The following is a 14,518-nucleotide window of genomic DNA, read 5'->3' on the forward strand; positions in this document are numbered from 1 at the left end:
CCCCCATCCCCCCAACGCCACGTGCAATCTCCGGGCGCCGCCATTTTACACCCCTGATGCCACATGCGACTCCCAGGCATTACCATTTTGGACCTCCGACACCATGTGTGGGGAACGGGTGCCGCCATTTTGTCCACCCCCCAACATGTGTGGCCGACGGTCACCGCCATCTTGGATCGGCTCCGAGGACCCCGTGGGTGACTACTCCCTGCCTGATGAAGACTCCCAATAACTGCCACGCCTCGCTTCAGTCACGCTGGATCAGTCTCAACCCCGTACCCTCTCCACAGCGACCACGAAGATTTTACTCAACGGCCACGAGACGAACTGCCTGCTGGACTCCGGGAGCACAGAGAGTTTCATCCACCCCGCCACGGTAAGACGCTGCGCTCTCCCTGTCTACCCGGTTAAGCAAAAAAAAAAATCGCCCTGGCCTCCGGCTCTCACGCAGTACAGATCACGGGGTGCTGCATAGTGGACCTCACAGTCCAGGGGTGGGAGTTTAAAAACTACAGGCTATACGTCCTCCCTCACCTCTGCGCGGCAGCACTCCTGGGGTTAGACTTCCAGTGCAACCTCCAGAGTCTAACATTCAAATTCGGCGGCCCTATGCCCCCCACCCCCCCCGCTCACTGTCTGCAGCCTCGCGACCCTCAAAGTCGATCACCCGTCCTCGTTTGCAAACCTCACCCCGGATTGCAAACCAGGAATCGACGGTACAGTGCCCAGAACTGGACCTTCATCAGGTCCGAGGACCAACTGAAGGAAGGGGTCATCGAGGCTAGCAACAGCCCCTGGCGAGCACAAGTTCTGGTGGTAAAGACCAGTGAGAAGAATAGGATGGTCATAGACAACAGTCAGACCATCAACAGGTTTACGCAGCTGGACGCATCCCCTCTCCCCTGTATATCCGACCTGGTCAACAGGATCGCGCAGTACAAGGTCTTCTCCACGGTGGACCTCAGGTCCGCCTACCACCAACTCCCCATCCATGCGAGTGATCGCAAGTACACTGCGTTCGAAGCGGACGGGCGGCTCTACAACTTTTTAAGGGTTCCCTTCGGTTTCACAAATGGGGTCTCGGTCTTCCAAAGGGAGATGGACCGAATGGTCGACCAATACGGTTTACGGGCAACCTTCCTGTATCTCGATAATGTCACCATCTGCGGCCACGATCAGCAGGACACCAATCTCCGTAAATTCCTCCGAACCGCAAAACTCCTGACCCTGACCTACAACAAGGACAAATGCGTGTTTAGCACCGACCGTCCAGCCATCCTCGGCTACGTAGTGCGCAATGGAGTGACAGGTCCCGACCTGGAACGCATGCGCCCCCTGATGGAGCTCCCCCACTCCCTCAATCGCTGTCTTGGTTTTTTTCATATTACGCCCAGTGGGTCCCCAATTACGCCGACAAGGCCCGTCCCCTCATCTAATCAGCCACGTTCCCCCTGTCGATGGAAGCCCGCCAGGCCTTTAGCCGCATCAAAGCGGATATCGCAAAGGCCACGATGCGAGCTATTGATGAGTCCCTCCCCTTCCAGGTCGAGAGCAATGCGTCCGATGTAGCTCTGGCAGCCACCTTCAACCAAGCGGGCAGACCCGTGGCCTTCTTCTCTCGTACCCTCCACGCTTCCGAAATCCGCCACTCCTCAGTGGAGAAGGAAGCACAGGCCATAGTGGAAGCTGTGCGACACTGGAGGCACTATCTGGCCGGCAGGAGGTTCACCCTCCTCACAGACCAACGGTCAGTGGCCTTCACGTTCGACAACGCACAGAGGGGCAAGATAAAGAACGACAAGATCTTGCGGTGGAGAATCAAATTGTCCGCCTACAACTACGACATCTTGTATCGTCCTGGGAAGCTAAACGAGCCTCCCGATGCCCTGTCCCGCCGCACCCATGCCAACGCGCTAGTGGACCGCCTTCGAACCCTTCACACGGACCTCTGCCACCCGGGGGTAACCCGCTTTTTCCACTTTATAAAGACCCGCAACCTGCCCTACTCCATCGAGGAGGTCAGGACAGTAACTAGGGAATGCCACATCTGCGCGGAGTGCAAGCCGCACTTCTACCGCCCCAAAAAGGCGTATCTGATAAAGGCCTCCCGCCCCTTTGAACGCCTCAGCATGGACTTCAAAGGTCCCCTCCCCTCTACCAACCGCAACGTGTACTTCCTCAACGTGATTGATGAGTACTCTCGCTTACCATTTGCCATCCCCTGCCCCGACATGACCACACCCACCATCATTAAAGTCCTACTACATTTTCTCCCTGTTCGGATTCGCCGCTTACATTCACAGCGATAGGGGGAGAACGGTACGGTCTGGAAGACTGTCCTGCTGGCCCTACGGTCCAGAAATCTCCCAGTCTCCCGCTGGCAAGAGGTCCTCCCAGACGCCCTCCACTCTATTCGGTCACCTCTCTGTACATCCACTAACCAAACGCGTCACAAACGCCTTCTTGTTTTTCCCAGGAAGTCTTCCTCAGGGACCCCACTTCCGACCTGGCTGGCTACCCCCGGACCCATCCCGCTCCGGAAACACGTGTGGGGGCATATGTCCGACCCGTTGGTTGAGAGAGTCCAGCTGCCCCACGCGAACCCGCAGTGTGCGTATGTGGAGTATCCCAACGGCCGACAGGACACAGTCTCCCTACGGGTCCTGGCACCCACCGGATCCCAGCCATTGCCCCCGGCGCCAGCACCTCCAACCATCCCCTAACCGGAACTGCTTCCGGCAGGTGCTCCCCTCCCCGGCCCGCCGACACCCTTACCCGCGCTGCCTAGAGGACCGGACGACCCTCCCCCAGCCCGGCCCTCGCCAGCTCCGACTAGGGGTACAGATGCAGCCACAAGGACCGGATCATCGCTCCCGGAGTCACGGACACCCACAACTCCAACGTCTCCAGCTGATCGAGTCTATGTGATCTGTTGATGGACCCTTTTTTCTTGCTTGTTCTCTCGTTTTTTTTCTCTCAAACCAGTATATAGTTACTGTGTTCTGACACAACCCTGTACATAGTTTGCGGGCCATGGGCAACCACCGTTGGAGAGGTACGATTCAATATCACTGGGCATACTACCAGTCTCTTACCCACTCGCACGGGACTCCCCCCCCCCCCCCCCCTTCATGTCCACATCCCCTGTGCACGCACGCACCCCCCCCCCACCCCGGTTCCTTTCACAACAAGGGGTGAATGTGGTAGTATGACTAGGGATATTACGGTACCTGGGAGTGTGAGCTGCCATTGGTGCAGAGGGCTCGCTGCCCACTGGCCCAAGTATCGTGTTCTCTGTATTCTTATTGGCCAAGAGGAAGGTAGCCCCGCCTATGAGGCGGAGTATAAGAACCGTGTTCCCCAGCAGCCAGGCCATTTCTATAACGTCTGCTGCCAGGCTCACTTCTTGCTGATTAAAGCCTTTCGTTTCAGACTTCACCTACGTTTTGTGTCCATTGATTGTGCATCAAGGCCTACTCAGGATAGACATTTTTGTGGGAGGGGGAAAGGGTGGTTCCAGGAGTAACAACGGAGGAATATGCTGCGATTGTAATGTCTGACCAGATGCCGTACTACATCGACTTGTGATTGGAGAAGCGGCGGGACAACGCCCCCCATGGAGGCTGGACACAGTTCTCCTCGCCAATAAGGAATTTGTTACTAAAATATCCCATGCCATCAACGACTATGTACCCTGCAGTCAGAATGGAGAGATCTTACCCTCCACGTTCTGTGAGACACTGAGGACGGTGATCAGAGGGAAATCATATCATATAGGGCCTTAAGGGACTGGAAGGAAAGGGAAGCCAGGCAGCGACTGAGCGACTCCATACTAGAGGTGTATTCGCAGTACTCCACAGCCCCAAACGTGGGACTGCTGGCGAAAAGGAAAAAGCTTCAGGTGAAATTTGACCTGCTCTCCAGACGGAACGCAGTCCACCAGCTCCGCCAGTCACAGGAAGCACTTTTACGAAGAGTTCCTGGTATATGCAATCCATTTTATAATGAGGACGGCAAGGGAGAGAACTGGGAGAGATGTCCACATGAATCCCCACCTCCGCACCGGTGAGGATAGACGGTACATTTGGGACATGGGGGAGATGACAGAGGGATGCTGACAGTAGGGGACATCTGGGGATGAAATACAGGTGACCCTCAGGGAAATTACAGAGAAGGTCCAACTCTCCAAAGGGAACAAGCTCAGATATCTGCACCTGCATAATTTTCCCCGCAAGGAGACAGAAACATTCCCCCAAAGACCCATACACCCATTCCTGGAGGCGATGATAGGGCAGGACTGGTTAGGAGACGACAAATACGGCAACATATATAGACAACCTATAGAAGAAGTCAAGACTCCATTGGACGAGACCAAATGGAAGTGGGGGATTGAAACTAGGAGATAGGGAGAAGATTCTGGATCGAGGCACAGAGTCAACTCCACATCCTCCTGTGCCTGGGCTGAGCCTGATGCAGCTCAAGATGATGCATGGAGCACACCTTACTAAGACATATATGAGCGGTTCCCAAAGGTGGAGGACAGGTGCGAGCATTGTCAGGTGGTTCCGACCAACCACAGCACATGGAAGAAATTCACAAGCCTCTTTGCAGACCCGTTTGCAACCAGCAACCAACTGGGTGGGGGGGGGAAAGTCATCCAGAGGGAGGGGACTCGCTAGGAACAGCGAAAGAATGTGGAGGAGGCCCACTCACAGGAGGGATCAGAGGCCTCTGATGTACATCCTGGGGATACACCTAGACAGAGCACTAGGCCACGGAAGATCAAGAAGTGTGAGGAGCGTTCCCCCCCATCGGAATGGGGTTTCCGCTGAACCCCGACAGACCACTGTAAATACCGAACACTAATGTCTCGATGTCAATATTAAGCAGCATTGGATTCCTAGTCACTCTTTGTAACTTAAAGCACCAATAAAAAATATTTTTTTTAAGTCTTCAGGTTCACCTCGATTTTCTTTCCCAAAATTCTTTCATACAAACTGGGTCAATATCCTGAAATTACTTAGCAGCACTGTGGGTGTACCTGCACCTCAGGAATTGCAGCGGTTCAAGCAATTGCCCACCACCTTCTCAAGGGTAACAGATGCTGGCCACATCCTGTAAAGGACTTGAATAAAGTCGCTCTCTTTGCTTTCCTAATTTTCTTTTTGATTTTCCCGCTTCTCTTTATAGTCTCAGAACAACCTGGGCAGCTCCACATGGCGGACCTGCTGCAATTTCTTCTGAATAAACCAACCACACGGTGACAGTGATTAGCACTGCTGCCTCATAGCTCCAGGGACCCGGGTTCAATTCTGACCTTGGGTGATTGTGTGGAGTTTGCACTTTCTCCCCATGTCTGCGTGGGTTTCCTCTGGGTGCTCTAGTTCCCTCCCACAGTCCAAAGATGTGCAGTTTAGGTGGATTGGCCCTGATCAATTAACCTTTAGTGTACAAAAGGTTAGGTTTGGTGGGGTTACTGGGTTAAGGGAACAGAATGGGAGCCTGACCTTAGGTAGGGGACCCTTTCAGAGGGTCTGTGCAGACTCGATGGACCAATTGGCCTCCTTCTGCAATGTAATGATTCTATGTTTTGTGGAAAAGTAAATGTATAGGGGGCTGCAACTTTACAGTGAACAGCTCCTTAACACAGCTCAAAGGAAACTGGGGGGGGGGGGGGGTGAAGTGCCCCCCAACCAGGCTGATCACCTGGAATGTTAGAGGGCTAAACGAGCCAGTGAAGAGGCGCGTGTGTTCGCGCATTTGCGGGTTCTGAAGGCAGACATAGTCATGCTGCAGGAGACGCACCTGAAAGTGGCAGACCAGGTTAGGTTAAGGAAGGGCTGGGTTAGTCAGGTCTTTCATTCGGGGCTCAAGACTAAGAGGGTTGCGATCCTGATTAATAAAAGGGTTCAATTTGAGGCGGAGGGTACAGTTGCAGATGGGGGCGGCAGACTTGTTATGGTTAGGGGTAAGCTCAAAGGGGTGAGAGTGTATACCCCTAATTGGGATGATGTGGATTTTATCAGCAGGTTGCTGGGGAAGATCCCCGACTTGGACTCCGCAAACTGATTATGGGTGGGGTCTTTAACACAGTCCTGGACCTGAGCCTGGATCGGTCGAGTTCAAAAACGGGCAGGTTGCCAGCGATGGCAAAGGAACTGAGAGGGTTCATGGAGCAAATGGAGGGAGCTGATCCATGGAGATTTAGCCGGCCGTCGGCGAGGGAGTTTTTGTACTACTGCCACGCCCACAAGGTGTATTCTCGGATTGATTTCTTTGTCATGAGTCAGGACTTGCTAGCTGGGATGGTGGGGTAGAATATTCGGCAATTGCCGTATCGGACCATGCTCCGCATTGGGTACATCTACAGATTTGTAAGGATAGCTTTCAATTCCCACAATGGAGGTTGGAAGTTGGATTACTTGCGGACGAGGCAGTGTGTGAGAACTCAGGAAATGCTTGCAGAATTACCTGCAGGTAAATGATACCAGTGAAGTCTCAGCTGTTGTGCTCTGGGATGCACTGAAGGCAGTGGTGAGAAGGGAGCTGATCTCAATCCGGGCCCGTAGGGACAGGACAGACAGGGCAGAAACGGACTGACTGGTTCAGGAAATTTTACGGATGGACAGGAGCTACGCGGAGTCCCCGAAGCCAGAGTTACTCAGGAAACGACAGAGACTGCAGCCGGGTTCGGGGTGCTGACTACAGGCAAGGCTATAGAGCAGCTTAGAAAGGCAAAAGGCATGATATATGAGCAGGAGAGAAGGCCAGCAGAATGCTCGCGCAACAACTAAGGAAGAGAGAAGCAGCTAGGGAGATAGTAAGGATAGAGGATGGGGAGGGAAATCTGGTGGGTGACCCGGCAGGGCTGAACAAGGTGTTTAGGGACTTTTATACTAAGCGGTACACTTTGAAACCCCCCAGGGGACTGGAGGCGATGAGGCGATTCCTGGACGGACTGACCTTCCCAAGAGTGGGTAGGGGATTGGTAGATGTACTGGGACCCTGGTTGGGATCGAAGAGGTATTGGGGGGCTTGAACGTCATGCAGTCGGGTAAAGCCCCGGGGCCGGATGGGTATCCAGTGGAGTTTTACAAAACGTTTGCCGAGATAGTGGGGCCGGTGCTGGTCACAGATTTTAATGAAGCAAGAGACAGAGGGGTCCTACCCCCGACGATGTCGCAGGCCACTATTTCGCTTATTCTGAAACAGGATAAATACCTGGAGGCGTGTGAGTCTTACAGGCCGATCTCTTTGATCAACGCAGACTCTAAGTCACTGGCCAAGATCTTGGCAACTAGAATTGAGGACTGTGTACCGGACGTAATTACGGAGGACCAAACCGGGTTCGTAAAGGGTAGGTAACTGGCCGCCAACCTAAGACTGCTGCTTAATGTGATCATGCTGACCCTGGAGAGCAGGGAGGCAGAGATAGTAATAGCTATGGATGCGGAAAAGGCTTTTGACCGGTCGAGTGGGACTATCTGTGGGAGGTGCTGGAACTGTTTGATTTCAGGGAGAGGTTCATTGACTGGGTCAGGCTGTTATATCGGGCCCCAGAGGCTAGTGCAAGGACAAACAGGACAACATCAGATTACTTCAGACTGCACCGCAGGACAAGACAGGGTTGTCCTCTCTCTCCACTGCTGTTCGCGCTGGCCATAGAGCCACTGGCAATTTCTCTGAGAGCTTCAAGGGACTGGAAAGGCCTGGGCCGGGGGGGGTTTGGAACATAAAGTCTCGTTATGCGCGAATGACCTGCTGTTATACGTATCGGACCCAATGGCGGGGATTGACGGTATCATGGAAACCCCGAGGGAATTCGGGCGGTTTTCAGGATATAAATTGGACATGGCTAAGAGCGAGTTGTTCGTAATTCAGGCGAGGGGGCAGGAGAGTAGGCTGGATGGGTTGCTGTTCAGGCTGGTAGGAGAAAGCTTTAGATGCTTGGGGATACAGGTGGTGCGGGACTCGGGCAAGTTGCATATGTTCAACCTGTCCCGATTGGTGGAACAAGTGAGGGAGGAGGTTTGGAGTTGGGATGCGCTCCTGCTGTCACTAGCAGAGAGGGTGCGGACTGTAAAAATGCCATTTCTCCCGAGATTCTTGTTCATATTTCAGTGTCTCCCCGTTTTCATCCCGAGGTCCTTCTTTAAGAGGCTGACAAAAATTATCCTGGGATTTGTCTGGGCGGGGAACTCCCCGCGGGTGAGGAAGGCGATGCTCGAAAGGAACAGAGGGGAAGGGGAGCTGGTGTTGCCGAACTTCAGCAACTACTACTGGGCGGCCAACATAGCGATGATAAGGAAATGGATGGAGGGTACAGGGTCAGTTTGGGAGCGGGTGGAGACTGCTTCGTGCAGGGGCACCAGTTTGACAGCCCTGGTTACGGCGCCTCTGCCGCCGGTGGGGTACTCCACCAGCCCTATAGTAGGTAGGCGAGGGTAGAGTCTCAGATATTTACAAAGAACTAATGGGAGCAGAGGATACACAGGCTGAGGACCTAAGCTTAAGTGGGAGGAGGAGCGCGGGGGGGGGGGGGGGGGGGCGAAATGGAGAATGGTATTTGGGCAGAAGCTCTGTGCAGAGTAAACACGACCGCAACGTGCGCCAGGCTCAGCCTGATTCAGTTTAAGGTCGTGCACCGGCCCACATGACGGTGGTCGGATGAGTAAATTCTTCGGGCTGGAGGACGTGTGCCAGATGTGCCGATGGGCCGTCTAATCACGTGCACATGTTCTGGTTGTGCCCTAAACTCAGGGGGTACTGGCAGGGATTCGCAGACATCATGTCCCGGGTTTTGAAAACTGGGATGGTAATGAGTCCTGAGGTGGCAATCTTTGGGGTGTAGGAGGACCCGGGAGTCCAGGAGGAGGAGGCCGACGTCTTGGCCTCCGCTTCCCTGGTAGCCCGGAGACGAATAATGTTGACATGGAAGGACTCATAGCCCCCGAAGACCATGGCAATCGGACATGGCGAGCTTTCTCGGCCTAGATAATGTTAAGTTTGCCTTGAGAGGTTCACTATCAGGGTTCGCCTGGAGGTGGCAGCCATACATTAAATATTTCCTGGAGAATTAATCGTCAGCGGGGGAGGGGGCAGGGCTAGGATGGAGTAGATTAGGGGGTGGTTGAGGCAGGTCCTTGCCAGAATGGAGTAGTGGTTATTTGCTTTTCTTTCAGTACAGCACTATACAATGTCATTGTTTGATATGCCAAGAATACCTCAATAACATTGGGCGCGATTCTCCCAAAACGGGAGAAATCAGCGCGCCCCTTCCCGACCGGGAACCGATTCTGGTCCCCGGTCGGGGCTAGCAGCCCGATGCCGCAAGCTCCGGCATCACGGGCTTAACGAATTTCGTTAAGCCCGCTTGCCGGAGTTAGCGCCGGCTGACGCGTCATATGACGTCGCCGCGCATGCGCGGATTGGAAGACTCCAACCCGCGCATGCGTGGATGACGTCATCGCGTATTTGCGTGAAACCCACGCATGCGCGGGCCGGGATGCCCCTCAGCCGCCCCGTGAATGGATACTGCGGGGCGGCAGAAGGACAAATAGTGCGCGGGCATCGGGCCCGCTGCCCGCGATTGGTGCCCACCGATCGCGGGCCCATGGCACCCTTGGCACGGCCGTGGTACTGCCGTGCCAATCGGTGCCATGGTTATAAAAAGCGAGTTGTTCCCGCCGTTTTTACGAACGGCCAGACCAGGGGCGGGATTCTCCGCAGACCGTCGTAACGCCGATTTCCGGTGAGAAAAATCGGTGTACATGACTCCGGCGTGGGGGCCTTCTTTAAGGCCGCTATTCTCTGTTCCCGGAGGGGCCAGCAGCTGACTGACGCGATACGCGTCAGTTTCACCAGCTGCGGAAGTGGTGAGACCCGGCGTTTTTTGGAGGAGGAGGAGGAGAGAGACAGACCCGGCATTTGGGGGGGGGGGGTTCCGGCATTTGGGGGGGGGGGTTCCGGCATTTGGGGGGGGGCGTTCCGGCATTTGGGGGGGGGGTTCCGGCATTTGGGGGGGGGGGGGTCCGGCATTTGGGGGGGGGGGTCCGGCATTTGGGGGGGGGGGTTCCGGCATTTGGGGGGGAGGGGGGGTTCCGGCATTTGGGGGGGGGGGTGTTCCGGCATTTGGGGGGGGGGGGTTCCGGCATTTGGTGGGGGGGGGTTCCGGCATTTGGGGGGGGGGATCCGGCATTTGGGGGGGGGTTCTGGCATTTGGGGGGGGGGGTTCCGGCATTTGGGGGGGGGGGGTTCCGGCATTTGGGGGGGGGGGGTGTTCCGGCATTTGGGGGGGGGGTGTTCCGGCATTTGGGGGAGGGGTGTTCCGGCATTTGGGGGGGGGGTTGTTCCGGCATTTGGGGGGGGGGGGTTCGGCATTGGGGGGGGGGTTCCGGCATTTGGGGGGGGGGGGGTTCCGGCATTTGGGGGGGGGGGTGTTCGGCATTTGGGGGGGGGGGGGGTGTTCCGGCATTTGGGGGGGGGGGGTTCCGGCATTTGGGGGGGGGGGCGTTGCCGCATTTGGGGGGGGGGTTTGCGGGCAGCGGCGTGCAGAGAGGGGGGGCGACGGATGCCCGGGGCCAATGCACCGTCACCCACCCCTCTGTACGCCGCTGCCCCCTACCCCAACCCCCCCTCACCACCCCTACCCCCTTCACCACCCCTACCCCCCTCCAACGCCGCACCCCCCCCCCACCCCCCACTAACACCGCACCCCCCCCCCCACTAACGGAGGAAGGAAGGGGGGGAGGAGGAAGGAGGGGGGGAGGAGGAAGGAGGGGCGGAGGAGGAAGGGGGGGGGAGGAGGAAGGAAGGGGGGAGGGGGAGGAGAGAGGGGGGGAGGAGGAGAGAGGGGGGGGTGTGTGGGTACCGGCCTTCAGAGGGAGGGGGACGGGGTGTGGGTACCGGCGTTGAAGGGGGGGACCCAGCGTTGAGAAGGGGGGGACTCGGCTTTGAGAGGGGGGGTTGCGGCGATGAGGGGGGGTTATGAGGGTGGGGGGTTGCGGCGTTGCGAGAGATGGGGGGCGGCGTTGGAGGGGGGTAGGGGTGGTGAGGGGGGGTGGTTGGGGTAGGGGCAGCGGCGTACAGAGGGGGGGCGAAGGTGCGTTGGCCCAGGGCATCCGTAGCCCCCCCCTCTCTGCACGCCGCTGCCCCCAAACCCCCCCCCGATGCCGCAACCCCCCCCGGATGCCGCAACCCCCCCGGTGCCGCAACCCCCCGATGCCGCAACCCCCCGGATGCCGCAACCCACCCCCCAATGCTGCAACCCACCCTCCCCATGCCGCAACCCACCCCCCCATGCCGCAACCCACCCCCCCATGCCGAAACCCACACCCCCCCATGCCGCAACCCCCCCCCCGACGCCGCAACCCACCCCCCCCGATGCCGCAACCCACCCCCCCCCCCCGACACTGAACGGCGTCAACCATCTTCAATGGTTGACGCCGTTTTAAAGCAACTGTGATTTTCGCCGACGTGACCCGTGGCCACGTCGCCGGGACTTCGGCCCATCCGGGCCGGAGATTTGTGGAACCTAAAAATATAATGACATCCCGCCGGCGCCAGCTGTTTTCAGAGGCTGCCGGCGGGATTTGCACAACGCCGGTTTTTGGCCGGTAAGAGATTTTAAAACCCCGCGGGAGCGGGATTAACGCCACTGCCGGCCGATTCTCCGACCCTGCGTGGGGTCGGAGAATCCCGCCCCAGGTCTGTTTGCCATTCGTAAAAACAGCGTGAAGGGCTGGGACTTCGGCCCATCGAACAGCTGTGAATCGCTGCTGGCCGTAAAAAATACGGCGGCAGCGATTCGTGTCGGGAGTTGGGGGGGGGGGGGGGAGAATAGCGGGAGGGCGGGAAAAATGTCGGTAAGGCCCTCCCGCTATTCTCCGACCCGTCGTGGGGGTCGGAGAATTTCGCCCATTGTCTATTAAAAAAAAAGGCTCGAAGGAATAGTTGTACTTTTAGTTTTCACTGTTCCGCTTCCCGGCTCATCTTTCAAGGTGCCATCTGGCACCGTTTCAAACTCACTAACATAGAAACGTGAGGAATCCATTAACAGTATTTGAAATGAATTAGTCAGTGTTGATGAATAAATCCGTGTTCATATTTTACTGAAACCTCTTGTTTAGTGTTTACGGGTGGGCTTAACCGATGGTAGACAGATTTTCGATAAATTAATATCACAACAATTTCTGTTTAAGATACTTTGTAAAGATATCAGTGACGAGTTACAGCCCAGCATCGAACCGTCTTTGTGAACAAGGGAAAGTTGTTTAAAACTCGCAGCTTGGTTTTCATTGGTGTCCAAGGGTGAAACTTTCATTCACATGAAAGTTTCAGACCCAGCAGAGAAAATGCAGCCGAGCCAAAGATTCAGGAGAGAGAGAGAGAGGACAGGGTGTATAAACTCATCCACTTCCTCAAGCTAATACCTGGCTGGATCTGTCACTTAGAAACATTCTGAATGGCTTAATCCAACCTCCGGACTGCTCCCAACATTGATAGACTTTATTGTCAGCTCAATTTCAAAGTAACTTCCATGGGCGGCATTCTCCCCTACCCGGCGTGACGGAGTAGGATAGTGGCGCCAACCACTCAGGGGTCGCCCCAGATTTCCACAGAATCGCCTGGGGGCGCTTTAAAATCCTGCCCCCGCCGTGGCAGAGATTCTCCGCCACCCGGAAGTGGCGGGGACAGGAATCTCGCCCCGCCGATCGGAGGCCCCTGCGGCGATTCTCCGGCCCGAGGTCCCGCCGCTGGGAGGCCTCTTCCGCCTCCGAGTTTAAACCTCCTCTGGTGGCGGCGGGGTCAGCGGCGCGAGCAGGCCCCCGGGGTTATGAGGGGGCGATCGGACCCCGGGGGGTGTCCCCACGGTGGCCAAGCCCCCGATCGGGGCCCCCCGATCAGGGGCCGGGGTCAGTGCCCTTGGTGCACTAATTTCTTCCGCGTCCGCCACGGCCTCCACCATGGCGGAGGCGGAAGGGAACACCACATCGCGCATCCGCCGGCCGTGACGTCAGCGATCAGCTGCCGCTGACGTCACTGTCGACGAATGGGCCGACCGGCGAAAGCCTTTCGGCCAGCCTTGGTGGCGGGGGCGCCGGCTGTTCGCGCCAGACTTCTGGTGCAAACCGCTCCGGCGCGGGGCTGGCCCCCAAAGGTGGGGAGAATTCCAGATTTCCCCACCTTTGGGGAGGCGCGACCCCTGAGTGGTTGGCGCCACTCCCCTACTCCGTCACCCTCCGTCACGCCGGGTAGGGGAGAATGCCGCCCCATTGAAAGTATTTCTCCCTCTAACCGGCCACCTGTTTAACTGAACAATAAGTTTAAGGTGCGGCAGTAATGCAGCTTGTTGGGAACTCCTTCTATATCGCCTGAACCCCGATTTAATCAGAATGAGAGAGAGAGAAATGTTTGTCCCTAAAGACCAGAAAAGTTACCAGAAGGTGTTTCTAAACCTCTCAACATCCCATTTCCCAGCCCCAGTGAAAACCAGAGAAACTTCAATGTGGAAACTGACCTGAAGCTGAAATTCTCTCCTTCCAATACTTTGTGGGAAGTTGGATCAGTTTGTCTGTGTGACAGTCAGGCTGAGTTAGCAGCTCGTGTTTGAGGGAACGGGTTTCCCCCCCTGGACAGGGCCCGCTCCTCGATCTCCACACTCTGCTCCTTCCCTTCCGCACTGCGACTGAATTTAAAAAAACACACACATTTGGCGCCAATTCTGACGCTGCCCCGTCACAGCGAGCTGACTTCAATTTTCACGCTTACGTCGTTTTTGGATGGATAATTCTCTCCAACCCGCATTGAAGTAGAACCAAGACAAGCTGCAGGGATTTTGTCAAAAGTGTTTTGTCTTTTTAGATATGGAAGGAGGAATTAATGTTTTGTTGAAATCTATTGTTAGTGTAACAACGGAAGTTACCTGATCGTGTTGGCAAGTTTTAACACATTAATATCAATGCAAATAATATTTCATTCAGATTTAAGACTGTCACTACTGAATATTTCCTGACAAAATAAGGGACTGTTGCTGATTTTCTGACAATGACCTGAAAGAGTCACTTCCCATTGACAGGAATTACTCTAAATCAATGTTCAGACGCTGCCGCTCTTTAGGAGTCTAACCCCAGCTGCAGTCTGAGTCCGCTCAGGATTCACCACATTGGACTTCACTCCCAATTGAAGAAAGCACCCGAGGGATTGGTATTTCTCTAAGGGTGCCTTTTTCTAATCAGCAACACTCAGGGACATCTCTAACTCCAAAATAACAATACAAGCTTTTTCATCAACCCTGCAATAGGAATCTCAATAGGAATCTAACTTCTTGATTAAAATTTAGGAGAAACTCGAACTTGCAAATTACCACTGGGCAGCCACAGCCGAGAGAGAGGGGATGGGTAAGGGAACCAAATGTGGAAAGGTGAGGATGGAGGAGTCCCCCTGCACGAGAACGACTCTCTGAGTCCTTACCATGACAGCGCTCCCATCCCCGCTGTCAAAATACTCAACCAGCCCA

At 55.7% G+C, this 14,518-nt stretch overlaps 1 protein-coding gene across 3 annotated transcripts in view; it reads right to left on the reverse strand.

Annotated features, from left to right (window-relative positions):
• LOC119976489 (hepatocyte cell adhesion molecule-like) overlaps window positions 1-13,662 on the reverse strand; it is a 40,199-nt gene extending 26,537 nt beyond the window's left edge. For all 3 annotated transcript variants that reach the window (XM_038817031.1, XM_038817032.1, XM_038817030.1), the window contains exon 1: window positions 13,520-13,662. The gene's annotated coding sequence lies outside the window, so the exon portion shown is untranslated. The remainder of the gene's footprint in view (window positions 1-13,519) is intronic.
• Window positions 13,663-14,518: the final 856 nt, after the last annotated feature.

The sequence above is a fragment of the Scyliorhinus canicula genome, chromosome 13 (assembly GCF_902713615.1).
Source record: "Scyliorhinus canicula chromosome 13, sScyCan1.1, whole genome shotgun sequence".
NCBI classification, from domain to species: Eukaryota; Metazoa; Chordata; class Chondrichthyes; order Carcharhiniformes; family Scyliorhinidae; genus Scyliorhinus; species Scyliorhinus canicula.